The following is a 14697-nucleotide window of genomic DNA, read 5'->3' as shown; positions in this document are numbered from 1 at the left end:
GATTTGCCTTGAGTTAGAGAGGATTGTCTTTCTCTTGCAAAGAAAGGGGATAGATGTGTTTTCAAGCAAGGGAGAGACAGCTTCATCAGATAAGGGAGGAGAGAGACTGCTTCAGTGGGTAATGAAAGTGGAAGTGAATGTTGAGGCTAAACACAGGAGGGTAATTGAAATGACAATCCCTTCTACCCAAGTCCTAGCACAGACAGCACAGAATATTTTTCTAAAAAGAATAGAACACAGAGTCTGGAGGCAGCTAGTGTGATGTCGGCACCTCACCTAAAGCCCTTCTCATTCTGGAATTTGAGAACTTCATTGTAAAGCAAGATTCCTGCACTTTACCCAAAGCAATACAGGCCTCCCATATACTTGGTCCTCAGTGAGATGTCTTCTTTTCTATTTTTACAATATGAGTAGAAAACCAAAGATCACCAGACATTGAGAAAGGTCTATAGCATACAATTGGAAAATCAAAATAAAAAAAAATAGAAAAAAATCTGACACCAGAGACAATTCAGGAAATAGATTAGAAACAACAACAAATAATTCATATTCTCAAAGATAACAGCTTTTTTTTTTAATTTAAAAAAGAGTTATAATGTGAAACTAACAAAGAACAAGAAATAATTCTTGAGAATTAAAAACATGATTGCTGATTTTAGGAAGATGATGGTAGCATAGTTTTTTAAAAGCAGCTTTATTGAGGTATACTTGGTATAAAATCATCTGCACTTGTTTAAAGTATATAATGTATAAGCTTTGACATATGTATATACCCATGAAACCATCACAGTCAAGATTATGAACATACAGTCACCTCCAAAAAGCTTGCTCCAAAAGTGTGTGATTCCTTTTTTTTTTTTTCCTCTGCCTCCCTGCCTGGTAACCAATGATATTCAGATGAAATGATATAGTATTACTGTTTTGTCTGGCTTATTTCACTGAGCATAATTATTTTGAGATTCATCCATATCATGGCATGTATCAATAGTTAATTCCTTTTCATCACTTAGTAGTATTCCATTGTATGGTTATACCACAGTTTATTTATGCATTCACCCATGGATGCACGTTTGGATTGTTTTCATTTTTTTGACCATTACAAATAAAGCTGCTATGAACGTTCAAGAACAAGTCTTTATGGGCATATGTTTCCTTTCTCTTGGATAAATTCCTAGCAGTGGAATGGCTGAATCATATGGCAGGCTTATGCTCAATTTTTTTTTCTTTAAGAAACTTCCAAATTGTTTTCCAAAGCAGTTTTATCATCTTTACATTCCCATCAACAGTGAATGAGAGTTCTAACTTTTCTACATCCTCACCAATACTTGGTATGGACAGTATTTAAAAAACTTTTTGGGACAGGGTGTCACTGTGTTGCCCAGGCTGGATTGCAGTGGTGCGATCATGGCTCACTGCAGCCTGGACACCTAGGCTCAAGTGATCCTCTGCCTCAGCCTCCTGAATAGCTGGGACTACAGGCATGCACCACCATGCCTGGCTAATTTTAAAAAATTATTTTTTGTAGAGACAGGGTCTCACTATATTACCCAAGGTGGTCTTCAATTCCTGGGCTCAAGCATTCCTCCCACCTTGGCTTCCCAAAGTGCTAGGATTATAGAGGTGGGCCATTACATCTGGGTACTAGTTTTAATGGTTTAAAACAACTTTATTGAGTTGTTATATAACTTACATACTACAAAATCCACCCATTTAAAATATACAGTTCAGTGACTTTTTAGCATGACAGAGTTGAGTGATCAGCATGACTATCTAATTTTAGAATTTTAGAAAAAGCCTCATCCCCATTAGCATTCACTTCCTACTCTGCCCTCTCCCTGACTTCATCTCCCATTCTAGGCAGTCTCTAATCTGCTTTCTGTCTATAGATCTGCCTGTTCTGGACATTTCATGTAATCTGCATCATACAATGTGTGGACTTTTGTGCCTGGTTCTCTCATGTAGTATACTGTTTTCAAGGCTCATCTATGTTATTGCATGTATCAATACTTCACTCCTGTTTTAAACATTTTTAAAATTTTGAAGTTATTATAGATTCACAGAAAATTCCAAAGATAGTACAGAGAGGTCTGGTGTATCCTTCATCCAGTTTCCCCCAGTGGTTACATCTTACATAATTATAGTACAGTATCAAAACCAGGAATTTGACATTGGTAAAAATAAAATGGTGTGTACCATTTTATCACATGTATAGATTCATGTAACCACCACTTCACTCAACATACAGAACTATTCTATCACCGTAACACTCTTCCCCATTACTGCCCTGTGCAACATCCCTAAGCCCTAGCAACACTAATCTGATTTTCATCTCTATAATTTTGTCATTTCAAGAATGTTATATAAATGGAATCACACAATGTGTGAGATTGGCATAGTGAATTTCCCCTAGTGTTCAAATAAAGACAGAGTAACTAGATAGTGAAACCAAAACCATGTAGATGATACTTATTAAAAAAAACTAGGTGACAAACCCAGAAAATATCAGGGAGTGGGCCAAAACAACAGCCCCAAACCTCCACAGTATCAGCATCTGTGTGAGAGGAAGCAGAGGAAAGATGGTGTGCCTGGGGGACCTGAGAAAATGAAAACCCCAAAATGTTCCCAAAAAGGTATTACTGGAAAGTGAACTAGGGCATTCTGAGAACAGCCACAGAAACCAGGAGGAGTTCTGCTCACTCCACTAACTGGCAAGTGTAAGGCCATCCCCAGAAAAGTCTGAGAAGGCTGTGGAAGTATAGCGCCTTATTCTCATGAGACTGACCTCACAGGACTTCCACACTGAAGAGAAACTGGGGAGTGTAATTAAAATTCAGCAGGACAGGGACAATATCAGGACCAAAGGAAACAAGGAAGAGCAGAACAAAATTTGGAGGGTCAGGGAGATAGAGCCAGGAAATCCCAGAAAGTAAGCTGCCATTTATTTGAACACTACACAAAAACAGAAGAAAGAACTAGTAAGCTGCCATTTATTTGAACAGTACACAAAAACAGAAGAAAGAACTCTTTGAGGTTGGAACACCTTATCTGAACCATACTGCCTTCTAAAAGTTCAGAGAAACAAAGCTCTCATAAAAATGAGCAGCAGAGGCTGGGTGCAGTGGCCCACACCTGTAATCTCAGTGCTTTGGGAGGCCAAGGCAGGAAGATCACCTGAGGCCAGGAGTTCAAGACCAGCCTGGGCAACATAGCGAGGCCCTGTCTCTACCAAAAAAAAAAAAACAACAACAAACAAAAAACCTGGGCGTCATTGCGTGCACCTGTAGCCCCAACTACTTAGGAGGCCTAGGTGGGAGGATTGCTTGAGCCCAGGAGTTCCAGACTACATTGAGCCATGATCTTGCCACTACCTTTCAGTCTGGGAGCCTGGGTGACAGAACAAGACTCTGACTCAAAAAAAAGAAAAAAAAATGCAACATAAAGTATCCAGATCAATTTGATACAAAATTATTATAATAAAAGTAGAATAACATATAGGATAACATGCCTACAACTAATGAACACACGCCAGGATGAGCGTATGCAATAGATCAAAACTGTAACTTGTTACTTTAAAACAAGCTAAAAGACATTCAAGTAAAATAATACATGGGATGAAAAAACCCTAAATCAGAGTTAGAAAAACAGCATGAGTGACAAAATTGAGAAAATAATTAGACATAAAAGATTGTTTCATAAATGAAAACCAAATTAAAAGAAACACAAGTAGAGTAAACACAATAGATGATGCCTTAATGTGAAAAGAAAGAAAATTTGCAAATAAAAAGAAAGATAAAAAAGGATTTGAGAGAAAATAACCAATATTGAAGATCTCTCCTCTTGAAAATAAAGAAGAGCCAACACTTATGTAATAAGAGTCCCAGGGTTTTAAAAAATCAGGGAATATAACAAATACTAACAACTATAATTCAGCAAAAGCTTTCTGATTTAAAAAAACAATGATTTAAAGCTACATATTGAAAAAGACTTCTCCATCCTCCTCTTGTGCCTCTTCCAACACATGTTCTGTGCTGCATATTGCTGAATATTCTGAAATTCTATGATCATGCTTTATTTTTATGCCTCTGTGCCATTGCTTAAGTCAGTCCTATGCCTAAAATGTCTTTCACCATTTCTTCACTTGGCACCCTACAATGTATCCTTCAAACTCAATTCCAACATCACTTCTCTACCATGCATTACCTGAGTCCTCTTTCCCCACCCCATCCCCAGTTCTGGGTTACATGCCCTCTTCTGTGCTTTTATAGAACTGTGTAAGTATGTTTCCAGAGCTGTGTCTATCATATCTTCACATATAAAACTAATTATGTGCTTATTGACTGTCCAGTCTCTCGCCCAGTCTGTAAGTGTTCCAGGTCACAAACCTATCATTTTTTAAAAATCCTCTTTATCTGGCACAATATTTAGCAATCTGCCACTGTAAAATGAGCAAAAGATAATGAATTTTGTATAAGTTACTAGTAGAAAGATAAAATAGCTCGACTCTCCCATTTGTTATGGTTTAAGAAGGTATGAGAAGAGAGCATCATCCTATTACATTTACATGGCCACTATAATTATATCAGAAACATTTTTTGCCCTAATCTAGCAAATAATTATAACATTTTATCAGAAAAAAGTATTAAATAAAAACACAAAATTGTGATAATACATTCTCGATGATGGAGGAAAATGTATTCATAAGCCAAAAGAATGGATTTTTAAAATTTTTATTTTTTCCATAAGTTATTGGGATACAGGTGGTATTTGATTACATGAAGAAGTTCTTTAGTGGTGATTGGTGAGATTTTGGTACACCCATCACTCAAGAACTAACTATACACTGCACCATATTTGTAGTCTTTTATCCTTTGCCTTCCTCCCACTCTTCTCCCCAAGTCCCCACAGTCCGTTGTATCATTCTTATACCTTTGCATCCTCATAGCTTAGCTCCCACATATCAGTGAGAAGATACAATGTTTGATTTTCCATTCCTGAGTTACTTCACTTAGAATAATAGTCTCCAGTCTTATCCAGGTCACTGCAAATGCTGTTAATTCAATCTTTTTTATGGCTGAGTAGTATTCCATCACATATATACCACAATTTCTTTATCCACCTGTTGATTGATGGGCATTTGGGTTGGTTCCACAATTTTGCAATTGTGAATTGTGCTGCTATAAACATGTGCGTGCAAGTATCTTTTTCGTATAATGACTTCTTTTCCTCTGGGTAGATACCTAGTAGTGGGACTGCTCAATCAAATGGTAGCTCTACTTTTGGTTACTTAAAGAATCTCCACACTGTTTTCCATGGTGACTGTGCTAGTTTACATTCCCACCAGCAGTATAAAAGTGTTCCCTGATAGCCACATCCATGCCAATAGCTACTGGGTTTTTTTTATTTTTTTTTATTATGGCCGTTCTTGCAGGAGTAAGGTGGCATCACACTGTGGTTTTGATTTGCATTTCCCTGATCGTTAGTGATGTCGAGCATTTTTTCAGATGTGTGTTGGCCATTTGTACATCTTCTTTTGAGAATTGTCTATTCGTGTCCTTAGCCTGCTTTTTGATGGAATTGTTTGTTTTTTTCTTGCTAATTTGTTTGTGTTTGTTGTAGATTCTGGATACTAGTCTTTTGTCAGATGTATAGATTGTGAAGGATTTCTCCCACTCTGTGGGTTGTTTCTTTACTCTGCTGACTCTTTCTTTTGCCATGCAAAACTCTTTAGTTTAATTAAGTCCGAACTATTTATATTTGTTTTTATTGCATTTGCTTTTGGGTTCTTGATAATGAAATCCTTGCCTGAGCCAATGTCTAGAGGGATTTTTCCACTGTTATCTTCTAGAATTTTTATAGTTTCAAGTCTTAGATTTAAGTCTTTAATCCATCTTGAGTTGATTTTTGTGTAAGGTGAGAGATGAGGATCCAGTTTCATTCTCCTACATGTGGCTAGCCAATTATCCCAGCTCCATTTGTTGAAAAGGGTGTCCTTTCCCCACTTTATGTTTTTGTTTGTTTTGTCAAAGATCAGTTGACTAAATATTTGGCTTTATTTCTGGGTTCTCAGTTCTGTTCCATTGGCCTATATGCCTATTTTAATACCAGTACCACGCTGTTTTGGTGACTATGGCCTTATAGTGTAGTTTGAAATCAGGTAGTGTGATGCCTCCAGATTTAGTCTTTTTGCTTAGTCTTGCTTTGGCTATGCAGGCTCTTTCTTGGTTCCATACAAATTTTAGAAATATTTGGCATTGGTGTTTCTTTTCTTTCTCTTACTTTTTTTGTTTTTTGTTTTTTGGAGACAAGGTCTCACTTTGTCACCCAGGCTGGAGTCTGGTGGCACAATTATAGCTCACTGCAATCTCAAACTCCTGGGCTCAAGAGATCCTCCAGCCTCAGCCTCTCAAGTAGCTGGGGACTACAGGTGTGTGTCACCACGCTTGGCTAACATTTGTATTTTTTGTAGAGACAGGATCTCCTATGTTGCCCAGACTGGTCTCAAACTCCTGGCCTCAAACATTAGGAGTATGGGTATGAGCCACCTTGCCCAGCCTGACATTGGTGTTTCAAAGGCTTTCACCCTCTGTGTTTGGATATCTACCTTCTAACACTTAAAAGGGGTCTAGTTAGAGAGCCAGAGACAACATGGAAGAGCCTCTTCCTGTTCATAGTGGTTCATATTTAAAATGACTGAAAGACTCTCATGTCTCATATTTTTTTAATCTTGAGTCCCTTTGCCTAATACATCCTTTAACAAAGAAGTAATTAGACACATTTGCAGTCATTTTGGTCTAAACTAGCTGATAGAGCAGGCAAATCCATTGTCTGTTGTTATTCCAATAAAAAATGCCACACTGAGATAAACACGAAAGAGCCTGGGGAACCTGGAGAGACCAGTTTGTACTCCAGAATGACACAGGAACATTTTGTTGGCAAGAATTTGTGTTTATTGCTGCAGAAAAAAACGGTTACTCCTCAGCAAGGGTGGAATCAGTTAAAAGAATAAAAACAGAGTTACAGTTTTTTGTATGCCTGAGTTATAACTGCAAGTTTTCTTTAAAACTGTCCCTTTCTTTTGTCTAGTATTCTTCCTGGTCATGTACAGTAATTCACTAAAGGTATTCCTAATGGGAACAATCAATTATGACTGAGAGCTGTTTTCTGTATCATGAGTATCAGCATTCATATTCTCACACCGTAGTGGTGCTCTTTTCTCCGCATTTGTTCATACTGTTCTAATGTTCTGAACAATGATACAGCTTCATGACACCTTCCCGAGGGCTGTCTCCTTTTGCCCTGCACTTCATCTTATGTTATCGTTACACTCACTTAATTTTGTACCCCTTCTCCAAGATTTATAAAAATGGTAAATATGATTATGTCTGCATTGATCTAGGAAACCCCACTGAAACATCTCCCTTTAAGGAAGTATCCATTTACCCCTGTGCTTTCAGCCTGAATTTGCTCTCCCCTAATTTGAGTCAAATAACTCTTAGAGTTTGTCATTTCCCTAAAATGTTAAGCATAAAATGACCAAATAACCTAGCAATTATACTCCTAGCTATATTCCAAAAATAATTTAAAATAAATGCTCATATCCTTGTAAACAAATGTTCATAATGGAACTATTCACAGTAGCCAACATGTAGAAATAACCCAAATGTCCACTAATGGATAAATGGATAAAAAATTTGTGGTATGTGCATGCAGTGGAATATTATTCAGCCTTAAAAAGGAATGAAGGGGTCAGGCACGGTGGCTCATGCCTGTAACCCCAGCGTTTTGGGAGGCTGAAGCTGGTGGATCACTTGAGTTCAGGAGTTCGAGATCAGCCTGGGCAACATGATGAAAACCTGTCTCTACAAAAAATACAAAAATTAGCCATGTGTGGTACCACACACCCATAGTCCCAGCTACTGGGGAGGCTGAGGTGGGAGGTCCACTTGAGCCTGGGAGGCAGAGGTTGCAGTGAGCTGACATTGTGCCACTGTACTCCAGCCTGATGACAGAGTGAAAACTCTGTCTCCAAAAAAAAAAAAAAGAATGAAGTACTGATACGTGCTACAATGTGGATGAACCTTCAAAGTATAATGCTAAGTGAAGCTAGCATTCAAAATTGCATTAGTCCATTTATACGAAATATCCATAATAGATAAATTCGTAGAAAGCTTGGGGGTTGCCAGGGGCTTTAGGTAGGAAGGAATCAGGAGTAGCTGCTTAGAGATTGCAGGATTTATTTTGGAATGTGATGAAGTGTTTTGGAGCTGGAGAGAGAGAGGTGGTGACTGCACAGCATTGTGAATGTACTAAATGCCACTTAATTGTTCACATTATTTATTTATTTTTATTTTTTTGAGACAGAATCTCGCTGTCACCCAGGCTGGAGTGCAGTGGCGCAATCTTGGCACACTGCAACCTCCGTCTCCCAGGCGCAAGCGATTCTCCTGTCTCAGCCTTCCTAGTAGCTGGGACTACAGGCGCCTGCCACCATGCCCAGCTAATTTTTGTATTTTTGGTAGAGATAGGGTTTCGTCATGTTAGCCAGGCTGGTCTTGAACTCCTGACCTCAAGTGACCTGCCCGCCTCAACCTCCCAGCGTGCTGGAATCACAGGTGTGAGCCACCGCACCTGGCCTGTATTGTTCACATTAAAAGGTTTAATTTTAGGGTCTCACTCTGTCATCCAGGCTGGAGTGTAGTGGTGCAATCTTGGTTCCTCGCAACCTGGACTGAGGCTCAAGCAATTCTCCTGCCTCAGCCTCCCTAGAAGCTGGGACTACAGTTATGCACCACCATCCCTGGCTATTTATTTATTTATTTGTAGAGACAAGGTCTCACTATGTTGCCATTGCTGGCCTCAAACTCCTAGGCTCAAGCAGTCCTCCTGCCTTGGCCTTCCAAAGTACTGGCATTATAGGTGTGAGCCACTGCACCTGGCAATATATAGATTTGTTCTTATCATTGATCTTAGCAACCTCAGCATATGATTTTTGTTTCTTATTAAGTTGAGAACTTTCAACTTGTCACTTAAAGGAATCACTTTATGGCATCTCTTTGGCATATCTGAATTATCAGTATTACTACTTTTGCACTTTGGGACCAGTATTACATAAAATAAGGATTACTTGAACACAAGCACTGAAATACAGTGATATAATAATATAGTGGTTCAACTGGAAAACCCAAGGGAACCAATTTGAAAACTACTATAAATAATACTATAAATAATAAGAGACTTTAGTCAGGGGACTGATTACAAAATTAATATTTAGGAATCAATAGATTAATAGAAAAAGTCTTACTTAACAATAGTAACCAAAAAGATAAAATTTCTAGGAACAAGTTTAACACAAGAAATGTGCGATTTTCTGAGTGACATAAAAGATTTGAACAAATGGAAAGGTGTACCTGTTGTGTCTTCTGGGTTTGATTTTTTTTTTTTCAAAAATAATAATACTCAATATTTTGGTGGGTATTTGAAGTAAAAGGCATTTGGCAAAATACAGTAAGATGTGATTTGGTGTACACCTCCCTAAGGTCAGGTTGGCAGTGTGTGTCAGTGTGTAAAACATACATGCTACATTTTGTGTAACAAAGGAATGAATAAGAATATATAATAGTGTTTGTTTTTATTTGCATAAGTGATGCAGGGCAGGTTCTTGACTTTGCCCAGGAAGGAATTCAAGTTCAAGAGCTAGCCGATGGTAGCAGACAGTTTTATTGAAGCTGTGGCAGGGTTATAGCTCCATGACTGCTCCTGCAGAGCAGGGCTACCCCACAGGCAGTGTGCTGAGAGCAGCAGCTCAGCGACAGTTCTGCAGTCACAGTTATACCCACTTTAAAGTACATACAAATTAAGGGGTGAGTTCAGAAATTTGTAGGAAAAGGGTGGTAACTTCTGGGTGCTATCATGGCAGTGGTAAACTGACATGTCAGTGGCACTGGTGGGCATGTCTTATGAAGAGGTGCTTTTCTAAAAAATTATTTTGAGACGGGGTCTGGCTCTGTTGCCCAGGCTGGAGAGCAATGGTGCTATCTCTGCTCACTGCAAACTCTGCCTCCCGAGCTCAAGCAATCCTCACACCTCAGCCTCCCGAGTAGCTGGGACTACAGGCGGGTGCCACCACACCTGGCTAATTTGTTGTACGTTTTGTAGAGATGAGGTTTTACCATGTTGTCCAGGCTGGTCTCGAACTCCTGGGCTCAAACCATTCACCCACCTTGGCCTCTCAAAGTGCTGGGACTACAAGAGTGAGCCACTGTGCCCAGCCTGGAGAGATGCTTTCACCTCTTCCCTATTTCAGCCAGTCTTCAATGTGGCCTGTAGTAAAGTCCTACCTCCTACCCCGTAAGGAAGCTTAGGAAGTCTTCACAATAAAATAATAGGTAAGGTGTAGGTGGAAATGGGATATAGGGGGGCCAAAAATTTTTTTAAACCCTACCAGAACTAATAAGTGAATTTGAAAAATCTGTCGATTCAAAAGATGATAAATATTGTATTGTTATTATAATTAATAACCTTTGACATTTAAAGCCACCCACTGTAATCTCCAACACTGTGAGAGAGTTGAGACACTGCAAGACCAGCAGGTTTTAGCTTCACCTTCCCAATCTTACTCAGAAGGCACAATATCCGTGTGCAGACCCAAGGTCTTTCTCCACTGCACTCCCCAGGTGACTTGTGTGCCGTGATAGCACAGCCAGTACTTTGGAGACTTGAGCAAATGGTGGAGGGAAATGCCAATCAATAATATCAATGATAAATGTTTACCAGATGTCTGATCAATCAATAATGAAGCAAAACAGAAACAGGAACAAAATGAAAGAAAAATTAAGGTAGGGGCAGTGCATTGCCTGTTATTGCTTGACTGGTGGCCAGTTATGAGACCTCACCTCTCACACCCCACCATGTTCAGCTGCAATTATGCTTTAAATTTTTACTCTCTCTGACAATTTCCGTTAGTCAATATTGATGATTTGGGTTTGCTATTTTCTTAATTATCCTTTTCAAGGCTAAAGTCAAGCATATTTAGACTACGCTTCTCTATGTATATTTACAAGAGGCACTTTCTCAGACTGAAGCAGCCTGTCTTCAGAGCAATAACCGCACACCACGCATACCTCCAATTCTTCTTCCTGAAGCATGTTTTAGTCTGTGTTTTTCTCTCTCTAGCATATCTCCTTTGAATTTTATTCTTATGCCCTAGGCCTTATAGCTTCGCTCTGTTATGTGTTGAATTGAAATCCTAAACCCTAATACCTGTGGCTGTGACCTTATTTATATGGATCCTTGGAGACATGATCGAGTTAAGGTGAGGTCACACTGGAATAGGGTGGGCCCTAAATCCAGTGACTGGTGTTCTTATAAGGAGAAGGAGATTTAAAGACACACACACACAGAGGGAAGACAGCCATGTGCAGACAGGCAGAGATTGGAGTGATGCAGCTATAAACCACGAAGTGCCAAGAATTTCCAGCAACCACCAGAAGCTAGGAAAAGGCAAGGAAGAATTCTTCCTCCCTTAGAGCCTTCAGAAGGAGCACAACTCTGCTGACATTTGACTTCAGAGTTCTGGCCTCCAGAACTGTGAGAGAATGCATTTCTATTGTTTCAGGCCATCCAGTTTGTAGGAATTTGTTATAGCAGCCCTAGGAAACTCATACTCACTCTTCATCACAGCTTATCTAAATTAAACATTTCAGACAGAAACACTACAAATGATTTGATGGGTTATCTTTATAAGAAGCATACTTAGGCTGGCTGTGGTGGCTCATGCCTGTAAGTGAGGCCAAGGCAGGCAGATCACTTGAGCTCAGTAGTTCAAGACCAGCCTAGGCAACATGGCGAAATCCCGTCTCTACAAGAAATACAAAAATTAGCTGGGCATGGGGGCACACACCTGTAGTCCCAGCTACTCAGGAGGCTGGGGTGGGAGGATCACTTGAGCCTGGGAGGCAGAGGTTGTAGTGAGCTGAGATGGAGCCACTGTACTCCAGCTTGGGTGACAGAGCGAGACCCTGTCTTAAAAAAAAAAAAAAGCATACTTAATCAGAATCTGCAGTTACTTACAAAATCAATTACCTAACAAGTCTATCAAATACATTTCTTTCTTTTTTTTTTTTTGAGACAGAGTCTCAATCTGTCATCCAGGCTGGAGTGCAGTGTACATTTCTTACAAATACTGTTTTAAATGAAATAAAAGTGTGATTGTTAAAAGCCATTTAGAACTCAAATTACTATTCCTGATTCCATTCAGAACTCCGTTACACAAAGAAAAGGCAAATGGGAAAAACTAGTTAAATTTTCTTTGATGCAAGAGATGTTGTCAGTTTAAATTCTCTAACAGAGAGCCAGGTGTAGTGGTTCATGCTTGTAATCCCAGCACTTTGGGAGGCCAAGGCGAGAGGATTGCATAAGTCCAGGAGTTCAAGACCAGCCTGGGCAACATAGTAAGACCCTGTTTCTACAAAAACTAAAAAAATTAGCCAGGCATGGTGACATATGCCTGTAGTCCCAGCTACTCAGGAGTCTGAGGTGGGAGGATTGCTTAAGCCTGGGAGGTTGAGGCTGCAATGAGCCGTGACTGTGCCATGCCCTCCAGCCTGGGTGACAGAGTAAAACTCTATCTTAAAAATAAAAAATAAATACATACATTCTGTAACAGAAACCTTTTCTTATAGAAGTTTCCTGGCTGGGCGTGGTGGCTCACACCTGTAATCCTAGCAGTTTGGGAGACTGATGCAGGAGGATTGCTTGAGGCCAAGAGTTCAGCCCAACCTGGCCAACATAGTAAGATCCTGTCTCATTAAAAGAAAAAATAAAAAAAAAAAAAAGAAGTTTCCTTACTAAGGCTGCAAGAAAAATCAGTGAAGAAGCTATTAATTGACAAGTGAGCACTTCATATAAATTTGGGCCAAACAGGTGGGAATTGCAAAGTTTGGGAAGTGTTTGCTCATTTATCTCCTGAGGTTGGTTCAGGAAATCGGCGACTGCTACCTCCATATCATTTGCTCTCCTTCCTTTTAGAACTCCATGGCAATGTTTTGAGGATTAAAGAGGAGAGTGATGACTATCCAAAAGTCAGAGAACACAACTATGAGACTGGAGACACTAGAAAACTAAAAAAGTAATGGGCCTTTGCTGACTCAGGGAGATGATTTCCCAAGAGGGAAGAAAACTGGAACCTGAGAAATAAGTGATTTAGTAATGTGGCTGCTAAAATACGGAAAAACTAGAATGAATGGCTTACAAATTTTTGAAATGAAGTTAGAAGAGGGTTATACTGTGAAGAAGAATGAAAAAGCTAAACATTTCATTCAGGTAAGCATATCACATAGGAAAAACTCTAGTTGACTTTGGTGTGGCAGTGAGTTTTTAGATACAACACCAAAGCACAATCCATAAAAGAAAAGAAAGATAGATAAGTTGGACTTCATTAAAATGGAAAACTTCTGCTCTGCAAAGACACCATTAAGAGAATGAAAATACAAGCCACAGACTACGAGAAAATATGTGCAAAACACCTATCTGATAAAGGCAGTATGTCTAAAATACAAAGAACTCTTAAAACTCAGCAGTAAGAAAATGAACAACCTGATTAAAATATGGGCAAAAGAGCTGAATGGAAACCTCACCAAAGAATACATGTAGATGGCAAATAAACATATGAAAAGATTCTCAACATAATATGTCACTAGAAAATTGCAATTTAAACAAGATACCACTATACACTTATTAGATGAGCTAAAATCCAAAATACTAAGAACAGCAAATGCTGATGAGGTTGTGGAGCAACAGGAGCTCTCATTCATTGCTGGTGGGAATGCAAAATGATGCAGCCACTTGGAAGACAGTCTGGCAGCTTCTTAAAGATTAAACAAAGGCTTGCCAGACACTCCAGCAATTGCACTCTGTGTGTGTGTGTGTATTTATATGTGTGTGTGTATACATGTATGTGTATTTATATGTGTGTATTTGTGTGTGTGTGTATGTGTACAGTGATCCCTCGGTATCTACAGGGGATTGGTTCTGGAAAGCTCCATGGATACCAAAATCTGAGGATACTCAACTTTCTTACATAAAATGGTGTGAGATTTGCATATAATCTATGCACATCCTCCTGTATACTTTATTTTCTATTGTATTTACTTATTTTTTGAGACAGGTTCTCACAGTCTCCCAGGCTGGGATGCAGTGGTGTGATCACGGCTCACTGCAGCCTTAACCTCCGGGACTTCAGCAGTCCTCCCAGCTCAGCCTCCTAAGTAGCTGGGACCACAAGCATGCACCACTACACCTGGCTAATGTTATTTTTTGTAGAAATGGAAGTCTCACTATGTTGCCCAGGCTGGGCTTCTGTATACTTTAAGTCATTTCTAGATCACTTATAATACCTAATACAATGTAAATGTTATGTAAATAGATGTTATACTGTATTTTTAAATTTTGTATTTTTTTAATTGTTATATTGTTATTTTTTATTATTGTTGTTGCTGTTGTTTGGAATATTTTTTATCCCAGTTGGTTGAATCCATGGATGTGGAACCCATAGATATGGAGGACCAACTATATTTATTATTTAGATCAAGATATATTTCAATATATAAATTTAAAAATCTTTTCTGAAATAAAAGAAGATTGACTCTTCTTTTCAAGGAAAGGAACTTACCATGAGCCAGGGAAAATTGATTCAAATAT

The 14697-nt window shown here is 39.0% G+C and overlaps 1 long non-coding RNA gene across 1 annotated transcript in view; it reads left to right on the top strand.

The window, feature by feature from the left end:
• Nucleotides 1-13455, top strand: part of LOC104682870 — a 37934-nt gene extending 24479 nt beyond the window's left edge. Inside the window, exon 3 of the long non-coding RNA XR_004056993.1 lies at nt 13027-13455. This is a non-coding gene — a long non-coding RNA (uncharacterized LOC104682870). The remainder of the gene's footprint in view (nt 1-13026) is intronic.
• The last annotated feature ends 1242 nt before the right edge of the window (nt 13456-14697 follow it).

Source organism: Rhinopithecus roxellana, chromosome 4 (genome assembly GCF_007565055.1).
Source record: "Rhinopithecus roxellana isolate Shanxi Qingling chromosome 4, ASM756505v1, whole genome shotgun sequence".
Taxonomy (NCBI): domain Eukaryota; kingdom Metazoa; phylum Chordata; class Mammalia; order Primates; family Cercopithecidae; genus Rhinopithecus; species Rhinopithecus roxellana.
Note: the sequence above shows the minus strand (reverse complement) of the source record. Positions and strands in the feature narration are given on the sequence as shown.